We start from the raw sequence: 14,158 nt of genomic DNA on the forward strand, positions 1-14,158 counted from the left end.
CTTCAAGCTCCATGCTTCATAGCCGCGTGAGATAAGACATGAGAAGAGGGATGGAAGACAAAGAAGAGAGGAGAAGATGGATAACTTCTCCACCACGGTCCCTCACCCTCACACTCACTCCCTCACTCTCTCACACTCCCTTACTTACGCTCTCAAGCACAAGCAAGATCAAGAGGAAGAGAGGAAGAGAAGAAGAAGAAGAGAGCCAATTTTTTCCACACACCAAGAATGAGCTTCTCTATTTAGTTTTTGGCTTTTACGCATGTCCGAATCCCTTTTGGGCACATATCTCCTTTTTTACATGACCGGCCATCTTGCATATGTCATCTTTTCCTATTCTCTTCTATTTACACTGTCCCTTCACCTATGTCCATCTACACATCACAAATTGCATAGGAGGGAGCCTGGAGCTCTTTTATAAAAATTTAGAGATGCCTTTGCATTTTAAAATGCACCTTTCCTTTTTTTTCCTTTGCCTTGAACTTTCAGGTGTGCTCTTGTGTTTTTGGCCTTTTCTCCTCCTATTCTTTCCGTTGAGCTGCCTTTTTTCGCAATTTTGAGTTTTCTTGAATTTTATTTTACTTTAGTTATCTCTATCTTGCACTACGGTTAACATTTAGAGACTTTTTGAGGTCTCATGGGATAAAGAGATAGTTTACTTGCAAGTATATCCCACGGCAAAATGGGGTTGCAGAAAGGAAAAATATGCATATTGTAGAAGTTGTACAAGTATTGATGGTGGCTGAAAAGAGTTTGTCAAAAAAAAATTGGTTTGAAATTGTTTATACTACTATCTATATTATGAACAAAACTCCCACAATTGTAGCTCATAAAATGACTCTGAAAGAATGCTTTACAGGCAAGAAGCCCGATGTATCACACTTAAAGTGTTTGGTTGTATTGCATATGTTCATGTTCCAAATGAGTTTAAAAAAGCTTGATCTAAAGTCTTAAAAATGTATTTTCATTGGATATTCTTTGTAGTAGAAAGGGTATCATTCTTATAACCTTGTCACACGTGAGTTCAGAGTGAGCAAGGATATTATTTTTTATGAGATGAGCAGTTTGTATGCAGATGTGGTGATACATTGGATGATGATGATCTTGATAGCTATGTGCAAAAAGAAAACTAAGAATCACAGAGCTTTAGAGACCAAAAACATCATCTAGTACTCCATCTAGAATTATCTGTTGGTCTAGGAGGTTAAGGAGTAATCCCACATCTTCAGGTGCATCTACTTGTATTATAGGTAAAGACAAAGGGAAGAAGAAACTATTAGAGGATATTGATGCATCTGCTAGTCATCTGAGGTTTGATGGAGATTCTAGTGGTTTAGAGAGTTTGGATGATGAGAGGAGTTAAAAGTATATTTTGATGATCTGGGAGTAGCCACTACAAGGGAAATGAATTGATTATTCTAAGGAATGTTTTGAGCATTGTAGACTATTTTGCATTACTCTTAATCCTAGAAAGTGCGTGTTTGGGGTGCCTCTTATGGGTTGTTATTGGGCCATGTGGTTAGTTTGGCTGGTATTGTGACTAACCCTAAAAAGATAAAGGTTATAGTCGTTATGAGCCCATCACATACTCCAAAAGAGGTATACAACTTTCTGTCTCATTAGTGGGATATTATCGAAGATTTATTAGTGCACTGTTAGAAAGAGCTTTTCCATTGACGAACCTCCTACCTTTTAACTGTCTGTTTGAGTGGAATGAAGCCTATCAAGTATCTTTTGAGGATGTGAATCAAGAATTAGTGAAAGTACCAATTCTAAAAGCGCCAAAAGAGGTGAAGTTTTCTACATATTTTTAGCAGCCACAATGCATAGTATCAGCTGTTGTTTAGCCCAAATTTGGGAAGAGAAATGGTATCCAATTACCTTTGCTAGTAGGAAGTTGGGGATAACTAAAGTTAACTATACGTACATGGAGAAATTATGCATTGGTATGATTTTTGCGACAAAGAAATTGAGGCATTACATTCTCTATAAGAAGGTAGTATTCTTTACGAAGGTGGAAGGCCTTAGATTGTTGCTGAACAAGTTGCATCCACTTGACCATTTAGCAAAGTGGTTAATCACTTTGCAGGACTTTGATTATGAGATTAGAAGTAAGCAACGAAAGCTATATGGTATCATGGAATATCTTGTGAAGGAAGTGACATTGAAGGTTTATTCAAGATTGATACAACTTCCATTTCTTCCTGGTATGTAGCTATAATGTATTATTTATCTACATGAGGATTTGGGGCTACTTTATCAAAGTCTAAAAATAGGAAGATTAAGCAACAAGCATTAATTTTTTTTTATTATAGTGGGTATTTTGTATTAGAGAGGAGTAGGTGATATTTATCAAGATTGTGTAGTACATGATGAGATACCATTTATTCTTGAGGAGTGCCATGATTCAGCATGTGGGGGACATTTTGCTAGCCAGCTTACTGCCCAAAAAGCTCTCCATGTTGGCTATTGAAGGCATTGATTTTCCAGGATGCTTTCAATTATGTTAAGTGTTGTGATGTCTGTCAAAGACAAGATGCGAGGAAAAATCGTAAGCGACCTCTAAACCCTATTTTGGTTACGTTATCCTTTGAAAAATGGGGTATTGATTTTGTGGGACCAATATACCCTTCATCGACTACGCAAAAGCGGTATATTATTGTAGTAATAGACTACTTTACAAAGTGTTCTAAATCTCAAACAAATATAAAGAACAATGCTAAGGAGACAACTAGTTTTATCATGGAGCAAATTGTTTGCCATTTTGGTCCATTTAAGGAGATTGTGTCTGATCAAGGGACACTGTAGTGGGAGCTTGTACTCAACTACCAAGACCCATGGACCCCTTATTACTTCAATCATTTCAAGTGAGCATAAATGGCTATCTCTCACCTACCTGATGCACCTTCGATCCTACAAGGGTGTAGTGAGCTAAGCTTACCTTGATGCTTGAACGAGTAGCCTCCTCCCTCAAGCAACCCAGTAGCTCCACGATTCGAGATGCAAGCTTAAGCAACCTCAAGCCTCCATCTTCAAGCTCCGTCCTCCATAGCCACGTATAAGAAAATAGAAAAATAAGAGAGGAGATGATGGAGAGCTTCTTCTGCTTGATCCCTCACCCTCACACACTCACTCCCTTGCACTCTCACACTCCCTCTCTCAAGCATACACAAGCAAGCAAGAAGGAGAAAAGAAGGGAAGAAAAAGAGGCCGCTTTATCCACACACCAAGAATGAGCCTTTCATTCACTTTTTGAGTTTATATACAAAACCCTAAATCCCTTGGGCACCCATCCCCTTTCTTACATGATCGAGCATATTTTCAAGGTCCTCTTTCTCTATTCTCTTCCAGTTGCCTTAGCCCTTCACCTATATCTATTTAAACTTTACAACTTGCACAGAAGGGAGCTTGGCACTCTTTTTCAAAAGTTTTATGGGTGCCTTGCATTTAAAAATGTGCTTTTGCCTTTGGCTTAGCTTTTGAGGCCACCCTTGCACTTTTGGTCATTTCCCTTTTTGCTTCTTCCTTTGTGTCGACATTTGGAGTTTTCTTGGACTTCTTTTTATTCATCTCGAACTAGGGTTAACATTATCCCTCTCCTAGCCGAGTGGTAGTCCCATGGTACTAATGGGTATAGCTGGAAGGTGGGGTGGGTGTAGCTAGATGGCTTTTTGAGTTTGTATACAAGCCCTTGCTAAGGATGGTGTTGGATGGATCTGCCCTTGAAATTGAAGATGATGTTGGGGCGTCCCTCTTGACACTAACGGTAAATGGATCTTTCCTTTGAAATTGAAGATGGTGTTGGACAAATCCTTACTTTTTGGCTTTTTTTTCCCTACTCCTCTTGGGCACCCATCCCTTATTTACATGACTGGCCATTTTAGCCTAGGTCCTCTTTTCATATTCCCTTTCTATTTACATTGTTCCTTCTCCCATGCTTGTCTACATTTACAAATAGCACATGAGGGAGCCTGCCACTCTTTTACAAAGATTTAGGATGCACTTTTACATTTAAAATGTATCTCTTCCCTTTTGCACTTGCCTTGGGCTTTTGAGGTTGTTTCTTGTGCTTTTGGCCCTTTTCCTCCTATTTTTATGTTGGGTTGCCTTTTTTCGCTTTATTTTGCATTTTTTTTTCTTTGCTTTCTTTGCACCGAGGTTAACAAAACACTAACATTCCAAAAGAATTGCATTAGCAAGCATTTGTGGTGGACTATTTTAGTGACGTGTCTAGTGCTTAGAATGTTGCCAATGGTTCAACACTAGAAAGACACCATCACTTTACTAGAGCCTTATCTAAACATTTTAAAGCTGTGAGTGTCTTTTAAAGTCTTCTCTATTGTTTTTTGCTCTCGTGATGATTATTGAATCGCATGAGACTAAATTTTTTTGGCAATATAGCACTTCCCTTGCACACATATCAATCTTTTTTGTTTATTTGAAAAAAACCACTCTAAGAGTTTTCATTTTTATTAACTAGAAAATGGAGGGTTGGGAGTATCCTACATTTACCATGTAGGTTTGGATGTTGGTTTGGTAGATGTTTCAATTGTAGTATAGTATACACTTTTCTCATCCTTTTGGCATATTAATGAATAAGGTAGTTCACATGTGATTGAATCTCCTTCTCAATTGTTTGGTTTATACTATTGGAATTTTGCATAAGGCTCATTTCACATGTGGCGAATTCATTTTCTTCCTTTGATCACAATCTCACCCCTTCTTCTTTTCCATGAGACAAATTATACACATGCTAGATACATTGTATATTGAATCGGTTCTAATGAATCCCTTATTTTCTACCCAATTCTTCATTGATGTTCCCTTTTGTTTCCATGTCCTTACAAAAAGGTTAAACTTCCATTTTGATGTCTTAACCACCTTGAATCGAATTGTAATAAAGCCTTGAATCTCATCCAATGAGGAAAAATAAATAAAAGGGAAATCTAAGCATTGCTTATAACAATGAAAAGAAAATCTAACTATTTGTAATGTGTTTTGGAGTTGGCATACACACACCCCTCCTATTCCACAGTGCAATGCATGCCAATAACTTGGTGACCAAAATGTCATTTGTCACTACCAAATGGAACATCTAAATGAAGTTGTAATATAGTGAACAAACTTACTAACACTCATCATGTTGTAGTCATTTGCATTGGTAAGTTATGATCCGCAATCCATGAATGTACTTGCTTGCTTGCCTCCTTGCTTTCATTATCAGCCATGCACTTGAGAGGAGTCAATGTGTAAGGTGCCCGCCTAACTATCAGTTGTCCAGGCATGCTCTTGCCGGTCTATCGAGAAACGAATATAAGTGTCACTACTCGGCACTCCCATGGAATGTTTCGGGTTTTTGTCGCCTAAGGTTTCCCGAATCCGCCTCGCAACGGAACGTTCATAGCCGAACCCACTAGGATCGACCTGAAATTTGGGCTCCTAGTGACCAATGTCTCCTAACAACATTCTAGCATCGGATCCTAGACATCCTACTTTACGCAGAGATACCCAAGCTGAAGCAGACCCATGCCGCACTTGGTTCAAAAAGAATGGAAAACGAGAGGGATGCGCCGCTCAACCTCTCCGCCCGTAGGGGACATAGCCCCATTCTCGTCCCCTAAAACAGCATGAATCGGGTTCTAGCCTAACAATACCTAAAGGTTGAATGACGGTAAAATCTTGTGAGAAGCCTCCCAGTTCTCTGGGACCACCCTGTCATAGGATGGACCCATCGAGGGTTCCGTAGACCCGCTTCCCTCAATAGCTTTAGTTTTCTAATTAGGTCCTACCACATTTATGTGTAACACTTAAAGTCAACTTCATTAATTAAGCCTTTTAGGGAACAAGGTTTGTTCGCATAAATTATATCACAAACACGAAAGCAGAGTCAAAGCAAAACAAGTTCAAACAAATTCCTTAACTTATATTCATGTTAATCTTTGTCTCCTGCCCATATAGGAGAAATTATGTACCACTTCTGTCCAACAAAAGTAACTGGTCCAAATCACATGGCACCACAATTCCATCATTTATCTAGAATAGGATATCCCAACGTGCCCAGATGTTGGGAGCCACGGAGGTCTTCAACTCCATTCTAGACCTAGCAAGGGGTGTCCAGAGCTCCACCTAACCCACAAGCTGTTTGGGAACGAAACATCATTCATGTGGTTTGGCCTTTTCACCACTCGACCTTTGGCCCATGAATCGAGCAGTGCCCTCTTCAAGTTAATCCACGATGCGATCATGGAGGTGATCCATCCATGCAAAATATCCTTCCTTCATTAATCCAGTTAAGAATCAAGCACAAACAAGGCATTCAGTCCTAATATCATTTTTCCAAGAAAGCATTCCTTTACTCCCATGGCAACTTGTCATCATAGACCCTTGCCATGCAGTTACCATAAATCATAAGCACTTAGAATAATCACCCAAACAACAAACTAATAACCAGTTGAATGTAAAAGCATTTAGGATGTTGTTCGATCAATCAACAAAAAAACCAATTGTATTCTTCCCAAACAATGCAAGAATAGTTGCAATAACATTTCCATCACATATCTACTCTCCCCCTTGGGATCAAAGAGCGATTCAATGTAGAATTTACTTAACACTTGAATGCACAATTTTTAATGTCATGATTATGCCATTCATAGCCCCTGACCTATTCTTCCTTGTAATTGCTCTATCAACGAATAAGCCATATGCAACTAGGTGCAATTAACTTTCCTTCATACATGTACTTTGCAAACTCCATCTTATGAATATGTGAGATAAAATTTATCATTTCCGATGACCTATACTCATGCATCATAGTATGGGGCCTAATGTATCTCATACGAGAATAAAAGCAAGCATCTATCAATTTGAAAATATATTACTTACGATCGGAACCACAGTTGGATTGATAGTGATGCCTTCGCCCGAAGCTTCATTGCTGGTTGTAGGATTGCTATCCGCATGCGACATTCTTTGCTTTGAGGCCATCGTCCACAAGTAGACTCAAGAGATTAAGAAGGCGGAATAGATTCAAGATGGGAGAGTGTAAGTGAAGACAGCTAAGTCGAGGATCGGGATAGAGGGAATTGAGCTAACTCTCTCTCTTGTAGCCTCTCGGGGTAACTCTTCTCTCTCTCTCTCTCTCTCTCTCTCTCTCTCTCTCTCTCTCTCTCTCTCTCTCTCTCTCTCTCTCTCTCTCTCTCTCTCTCTCTCTCTCTCTCTCAATCTCTTGGAGGGGTATCATTCTCTCTCGCAGCTCTCGGGGTCTCCTTATGCTCCTTTGTACCTCCCCATGCCTCATATTTATAGTGAATTAGAGAAGAGGGCTTGTGGCTAAGAAGTGGAGCTCTTTATGGAGGGGATCTTGGAAAAATCAGTTATCTGATGCTCAGATTATAAATCTGATGGTTCCATTGGCTCCAAAAGGGGGGTAAAACTCCAAGACACTTGATTAGAAAGCTTTTAGATCACTCATTCTTTCTCTCCCTATTGTTCGAAGTGTTGTCTACTGCTTGTAGATTGCGATCGCGGTGCGTGCGATTTCGCAAATCCCTCTCTTTATTTTTTTATTTTTTATAAAATCTCCAAAACTAACTAAAACATCACTTGTCTTTTCTTTTAAATGACATTTGATTCTAAAAATCTCCATATACTTTCAGGATAATATCTAAAATATCTAGAATATGCTAATTTTACCCAAAATCTAATATTTTTGGACCATCCAAACTATACACATTAATACTAGTGATTAATATGGCTCATAAGTATTATTCACGTTGTAACTTCCATGAGGGGTGACTACGGTCATTGTCAATCCGAAAAAAATATTGGATTTACGACTCTCGATTTTTTAACATATATTTTTAATTAAATAAAAATTATTAATTATTAACTTTAGTTAGTTTTTTTACTTTAGTTAGTAATCTTACTAACTTATTAATTGACCAACTAACTTTCAAACTAACCAACTAATTTTCAGTTGTGTGGAAATATTACACAATGCCATGAATGAGAAAAGATGTAGAGATGGAGAAGAGCTTCACATTGTATGTCCCTCATAAACTCATATCCACACACTCTAGCCCAAGCAAAGCTTCCTTTTTTACTAAAAATCATGTTGTAGTGGAGGAGCTTGATTGGTGTTGCATTGCTAGCATGCCTTCAATATAAGCATAATATTTTGGTTTTGTGGCTCATATACTAAATCAAATTTATGGCTCACACTCTAAATCACACAAAAACTACCATAAGAAATCATATGTGTAATAAAAAGTATATCATGCGTGTTATATAATGTGTGTGAATATGTGTGTGATGCACATTTGTAGCACTTAATTAACCTCTCATATGCTCTTTATTCCATTGATTTATTCTTCCAATCATATACTCCTTTTCTCTCACTCCCCCTTCCACATGTGAAGAATTGGGAGAATGGCTATGCTCTTTGCATTTTTAGTAATAATTAGGGCACTTCACATCCTAAGGTATACTTCATGTGGCAAACCTCTATGTGTGAGTGTGTATGTGTGATCACTACAAGCATTTCAATACTTGTTTGTGGACATTTGCAAGAGTAATGGGTGGTGCAAGCACAAAGAAACCAAACTTGAAAGACCCCAAAGGTTTGGTCTAATTGTTTCTAATTTAAAAACTTTGATACTCTATTTACAAACTACCGAGTTGTAGCATTGAAGCCCTACATATAAATATCAAGTTGTATCAATTTAAGGAGGGGTTGGGATTTTTGCTAAATGGAGTGAGCTCAAAGTGGAAGCACATGAGCAAAAGCAAGAGTTATGGTGGAAGGAGCAAGAGCAAGAGAGAGAGACACACACAAGATATGGGAATTCCAACAGACATAATGTGTAATTGGTCTTCCCTTTACTCAAATACCACTAAAAGAATAAAGAATGAAGTGACAATGATGAGTGCCCGCCACCTGTAGTGTACTAGTGTGTGGGTATTGTCAATGTAGTAATACATATAGTAGCTAAGCACATGCACCTTTACCCCCAACAACCTCCTACTTAAAGGCGAATATGCTCCTAGTGAGGGGAGAATAAGAAAAAAAGTGACAAAGCACAAACATGCATAAGCACAATAAGATGAGGAAAGGCATCATCTCATCCAATGCCCATCAAGTTCCTAAGGAAGGCAAAATGCTCCACTGAGATAGACTTTTCGTGAGTATATCTATAGGATTTTGGTGAGTGAGATCTTGACAAGGTCAACAGACTTGTCCTCGATGACCTCTCTAATGAAGTGGTAATGCATCTCAATGTATTTCATCTTTACATGGAAGACCAAATTCTTGGCTAACTGGATAGTACTCATAGAATCCAAATGCAGTATAGGGACCACATCAAAAATACCAAGGTTGGCCTAACCAAAGAGCCTCCTTGCAAGCCTTAGTGGTTGCAACATACTCAACCTTGATAGTAGAGAGGGCTATACATTTCTACACCCTAGATATCCAAGAAATAGCACTACAACAAAGGTGAAGACGTAGTCAGAGGTTGACTTCCTATTGTGCATAATCAAGGTCGGTGTACCTCATGACTCCTATATCCTAGCAGCCATAGCATATACACATAGCCGCTGTGTCCTTCAGGTACCTTGTGATACCCTTGATGGCATTCCAATGTCGTCTACCAAGTGTAGCCATATATCATGCCGTAAATTTCACTACAAACGCTATGTCAAGATGAGTGGCTATCATGGCATACATCAAACATCCCACGACATATGCATAAGGGATCTCAACCATCTTGATATTTTTCTCATCAAATTATGGACAATTGCACTGACTAACCTTCATATGAGAAGGTAGAGGACATCCAATTGGCTTATCATCCTACATATCAAACTACTCAATAACTTTTTGGATATACTCCTTCTGTGATAGAGAAAGGATCCCCTTAGAGCGATTGCATGTGATGCACATCCCAAGAATATGTGAGGCCTCTCCCATATCCTTCATGTCAAAGCTTTTCTTGAGCTAAATTTTCTAGGCATCTAGCTTATCATGAGCTCTCCCAGCAATAAGTATATCGTTCACATAGAGTATCAAAATTAGAAGGCTACCATCACGAGCCTTCTTCGTGTATAAACACAAATCCATTGCACTTCAACTATATCCCTATGAATGCATAAAAGCATCAAACTTGTGGTACCATTTCCTAGGTGCCTACTTAAGGCCATAAAGGCTCTTTCTCAACTTGCACACTAGGCGTTCCTTGCCTTTTTCTTCAAAGCCCTTAGGCTGATGCATATAGATCTCATCATGCAAGTTTATATGTAAAAAATCTGTCTTTACATCCGTCTGATAAAGGTCTAGATAAGCAACAAATGCTAATACCAAGTGTAGGGTCATCATTTTGACCATAAAAGAAAAGACTTCGTCAAAGTCAACACTATATTCTTACTTGAAAACCTTAGCTATAAATCTGGCCTTATAAGCAAGGTTAGGGCATCCATGGATACATTTTAGCTTGTATATCCACTTGTATGGCATGCCTTCTTGCCACTAGGAAAAGGAACCAAATCCCACATATGGTTAGTTTGTAAGAAGTCAAACTTTGACCACATAGCCCTATCCCATGAGTGACTATCTTCTCTATGCATGGCCTTATCATAAGAAAGAGGCTCACCTACATATGTCACCATAATATAATCCATGGAGGGCTTAAAGCACTCAGGGCAGATGTCTATAGCTCTAGTAGAGCATCTCAAAGTAGGTTGATCCTGCACAGTTGGTGGGGCCTAGGGCATTGGAGCATCAGCCTATTGTAGGCTATTTAGCTTGTTGTATAAGAGAAGGAGGATCCTCTTGAAAGATCACCTATGTATCTCAACCACCTGCTCAGGTTGCTTATGCATATTTTCCTCATGGAAAATGACATCATGGATGCATATAACCTTGTGAGCCAATAGATCCCATAGGTGATTGCCTATCTCACCTACATCCTTATAACTAAGAAAGATGCATTTCACAGACTTGGGATCTAGCTTATTACACTTGTCTTTGGGAATATAGTAGAATGACTCACAACTAAAGATGCACGAATGAGCATATGATGGAGGTTTCCCAATCCAGACCTCCTTCACAACTTGGCAATTAATAGTAGTGCAAGGGAACCGATTAATGAAGTATACAACAGTAGTGAGTGTATCAACCCAAAAGTGTTGTGGTAAGCTTGCCTGGCTTGAACTCTCTCCTAAATTGTCCTATTCATGTATTTGGCAATACCATTTTGGGGTGGGTGTAAGGAGTAGTTAATTTATGCTTAATACCCCACTCATTGCAAAGCTACTCAAAAGCTTTTGAGAGACATGCTCACCCCCATTATCTAACCTTAGGCATTTTAGCCTATACCCAGATTGGTTCTCAACAAGAGCAAGCCAATGTTGAAAGGTAGATAAGACATCTGATTTTTGCTTAATAGGGAAAGCCCAAACTTTATGTGAGAAATCATCAATGAATGTGACAAAGTACTTTGCACCAACCTAGCAAGTAGCAGGGCACAGGATCACATATATCCAAATGAACAAGAGTCAAAGGCTCACCCATGTGCTTCATACCAAACTTCTTATGTGTACTATGTGTCTGCTTGCCATATAAAATATGATTATAAGACTCAAAACACTTATAATCTAGGGGCAGAAGATACTGCAAATTGGTAAGCTTTTTCATTCCTTTCAAAGACATGTACCCAAGGCAACGGTGCCAAAGAGATACATGTGGAACAACAACCACAACCAAAACATGGTCAACTGACTTAGATACAAGCAAATGATAAATGGTACTAGACTTAACACCATGTACAATAATAAGATTTCCACATCTCAACTTAGGAGCATGTCATAAACATATCCATAGGTAGAATGAGCATAATATTTATTAGATAATTGCTTGCTACCCACTATGGACGATAGGGATATGATAGTCAAAACTAAGTGAATGCGAGCTCAATCAAAGCCCAAAAGCATTCTAAGACATGTGTCAAGCATCCGCAAGTTCTTAACCCCAATACCAGATGGGAAAAGGAAAATTTGAATATAAGGAATAATGCAGAAAAAAGGTAGCTAGGAAAAGGAATAAAGAAGGAAATGCCAAAAGCATAAGGGCGACCGCAAAGGTCAAGTTGAAGGCAAAGGCACATTTTAGAATGCAAAGATACCAGTAAAATTTTGTAAAAGAGCGCCACTCTCCCTCATGCGCAAATCGTAAAGTCTAAACGGGCATGGGTGAAGGGATAAGGCAACTAGAAGGGAATAGGGAAAGTGGACCTTAGCAAGATGCTTGGTCATGTAAAAAAGGGGATGGGTGCCCAAGGGATTTAGGGCTTGTATATAAATTCAAAAAGTGAATGAGAAGCTCATTATTTGGTGTGTGGCTAAAGTGGTCTCTTCTTCTTCTCTTATTCTCTCCTTCTTACTTGCTTGTGTGTGCTTAAGAGAGGGAGTGTGAGAGTGTGTAAAGGCGAGGGACCATGGTGTATAAGCTCTCCATCATCTCCTCTCTTTCTCTTGTCTTGCACATAGCTATGGAGGATAGAGCTCAAAGGAGGAGGATTGAGGTTGGTTGAGCTCACATCTCAAATCGTGGAGCTACCAACTTGCTTGAGCGAAAAAGCTACTCATTTGGGCATCAAAGTAAGCTCACTACACCCTCATAGGATCGAAGGCACGTCAGCTAGGTGAGAGATAGCCATTTGTGCTTGCTTAAAAATCTTGAAGTAATAAGAGGTCCATGGGTCTTGGCAAATGAGTGTGAGCTCTCACTACATTTTAGTTCCGTTGCTGGGACTAATGGATTCAAGCTTGAGCACTTGCGCACTTCAAATTGAGTATCGAAGTAGGGTTTCATCCCCGAACTGATGCTTGATATAGGTAGGAGATTTGGGGTTTTAATCTTCAAAACAAGTAAGTATTTTGGGTTTTTGATGAGTAGACAAGTAGGATAAATCATTTCAATATCAAGGTTTTGATTTTCATTGCATTTAGAGTAGGTTAGGATCAAGAAATTGAAGTGAATCACTTTAGGGTTGCTACTATAGAATAGGCCCAAATAGGGCACAAACAAGGGAAAAATGGAAAAAGAGAGTGCATAAATGTGTTGATGTCACAAGGGGAAACATTAGGGAGGTCAAGGCTGAGCAGGACAAGGGTTTAAAACCCTAGAAAGCAAGGGTGAAGCTAATTTACACCTACAACAGTGAGAGGGAGAGAGGCCTAGAGCTCCTGGTGAATCGATCGTCTTCCACAGGATTTTTTCATGCATACCGAGTATATACAAACCTTGCCCCTTGTCTATTCTTGCTTTCTTGAAGTTTGTGTGATGTGGCATACCCAAAATCATTGCTAATGATTCAATTTTAGTCTTGATTGAAACCATGGCCATAGAAATTGGATGCAACTAACAAAGTCTAATTCCCAGAATTAAACTCAGACTATCCGATTCAGGATAATCGAACGGTCCGATTTTGGAAATCGAACCACTCGAACACCACCCAACCCATCCGATCGAACATGTGGCCTATTCATCCAAACAATCAAACTCACGCAAATCAAATGCCCCAAAATCAAACCACCTGGGAATCAGACGGATTTGCCCCAAAGTCAAACCACTTGGGAATCGGATGGATTTGCCCTAAAGTCAAACCACCTAGGAATCAAACAGATTTGAATCAAACAAATGAAAATTAGACCATTGGCCACTCGGACCACCTACAATTGAACGCAAAAATTGGATGAGTTAGAATCGAACCATCCTCACTTTGATATCCGATTCTGAGGATCATACATTGTAGAATTGGACTAAAATTTTGACTGCTGAAAATTTAACAAATCTAGCGCATCCTAGGTGAAGTAGAACACCTCCCACAATAGGGGAATCCTCCAAAAGTCTTACAATTGCATTTGACCTTAGAAATCACAACTGGGTGGCTAGAAATGACCATTGACAGTCAAAGTTAGCTTTTAGCCCCTCCTAGAGCCGCAAATTGACTTGCAAACCCCAATAGACCTTGACTGAGCCAAAGGATGCAGCTCAAACCCTAGAGACCAGTGAGAGCAGCTGGCAACCAAACCTAAAGCTATAGTCGACCGAGAATATGGACATGAGTGCAAATGTGGCATTTCCCATTCTGCATTGCATCCC

This window comes from Lygodium microphyllum, chromosome 25 (assembly GCF_053477565.2).
Source record: "Lygodium microphyllum isolate KBCC chromosome 25, Lygodium_microphyllum_v1.1.10, whole genome shotgun sequence".
Lineage (NCBI taxonomy): Eukaryota > Viridiplantae > Streptophyta > Polypodiopsida > Schizaeales > Lygodiaceae > Lygodium > Lygodium microphyllum.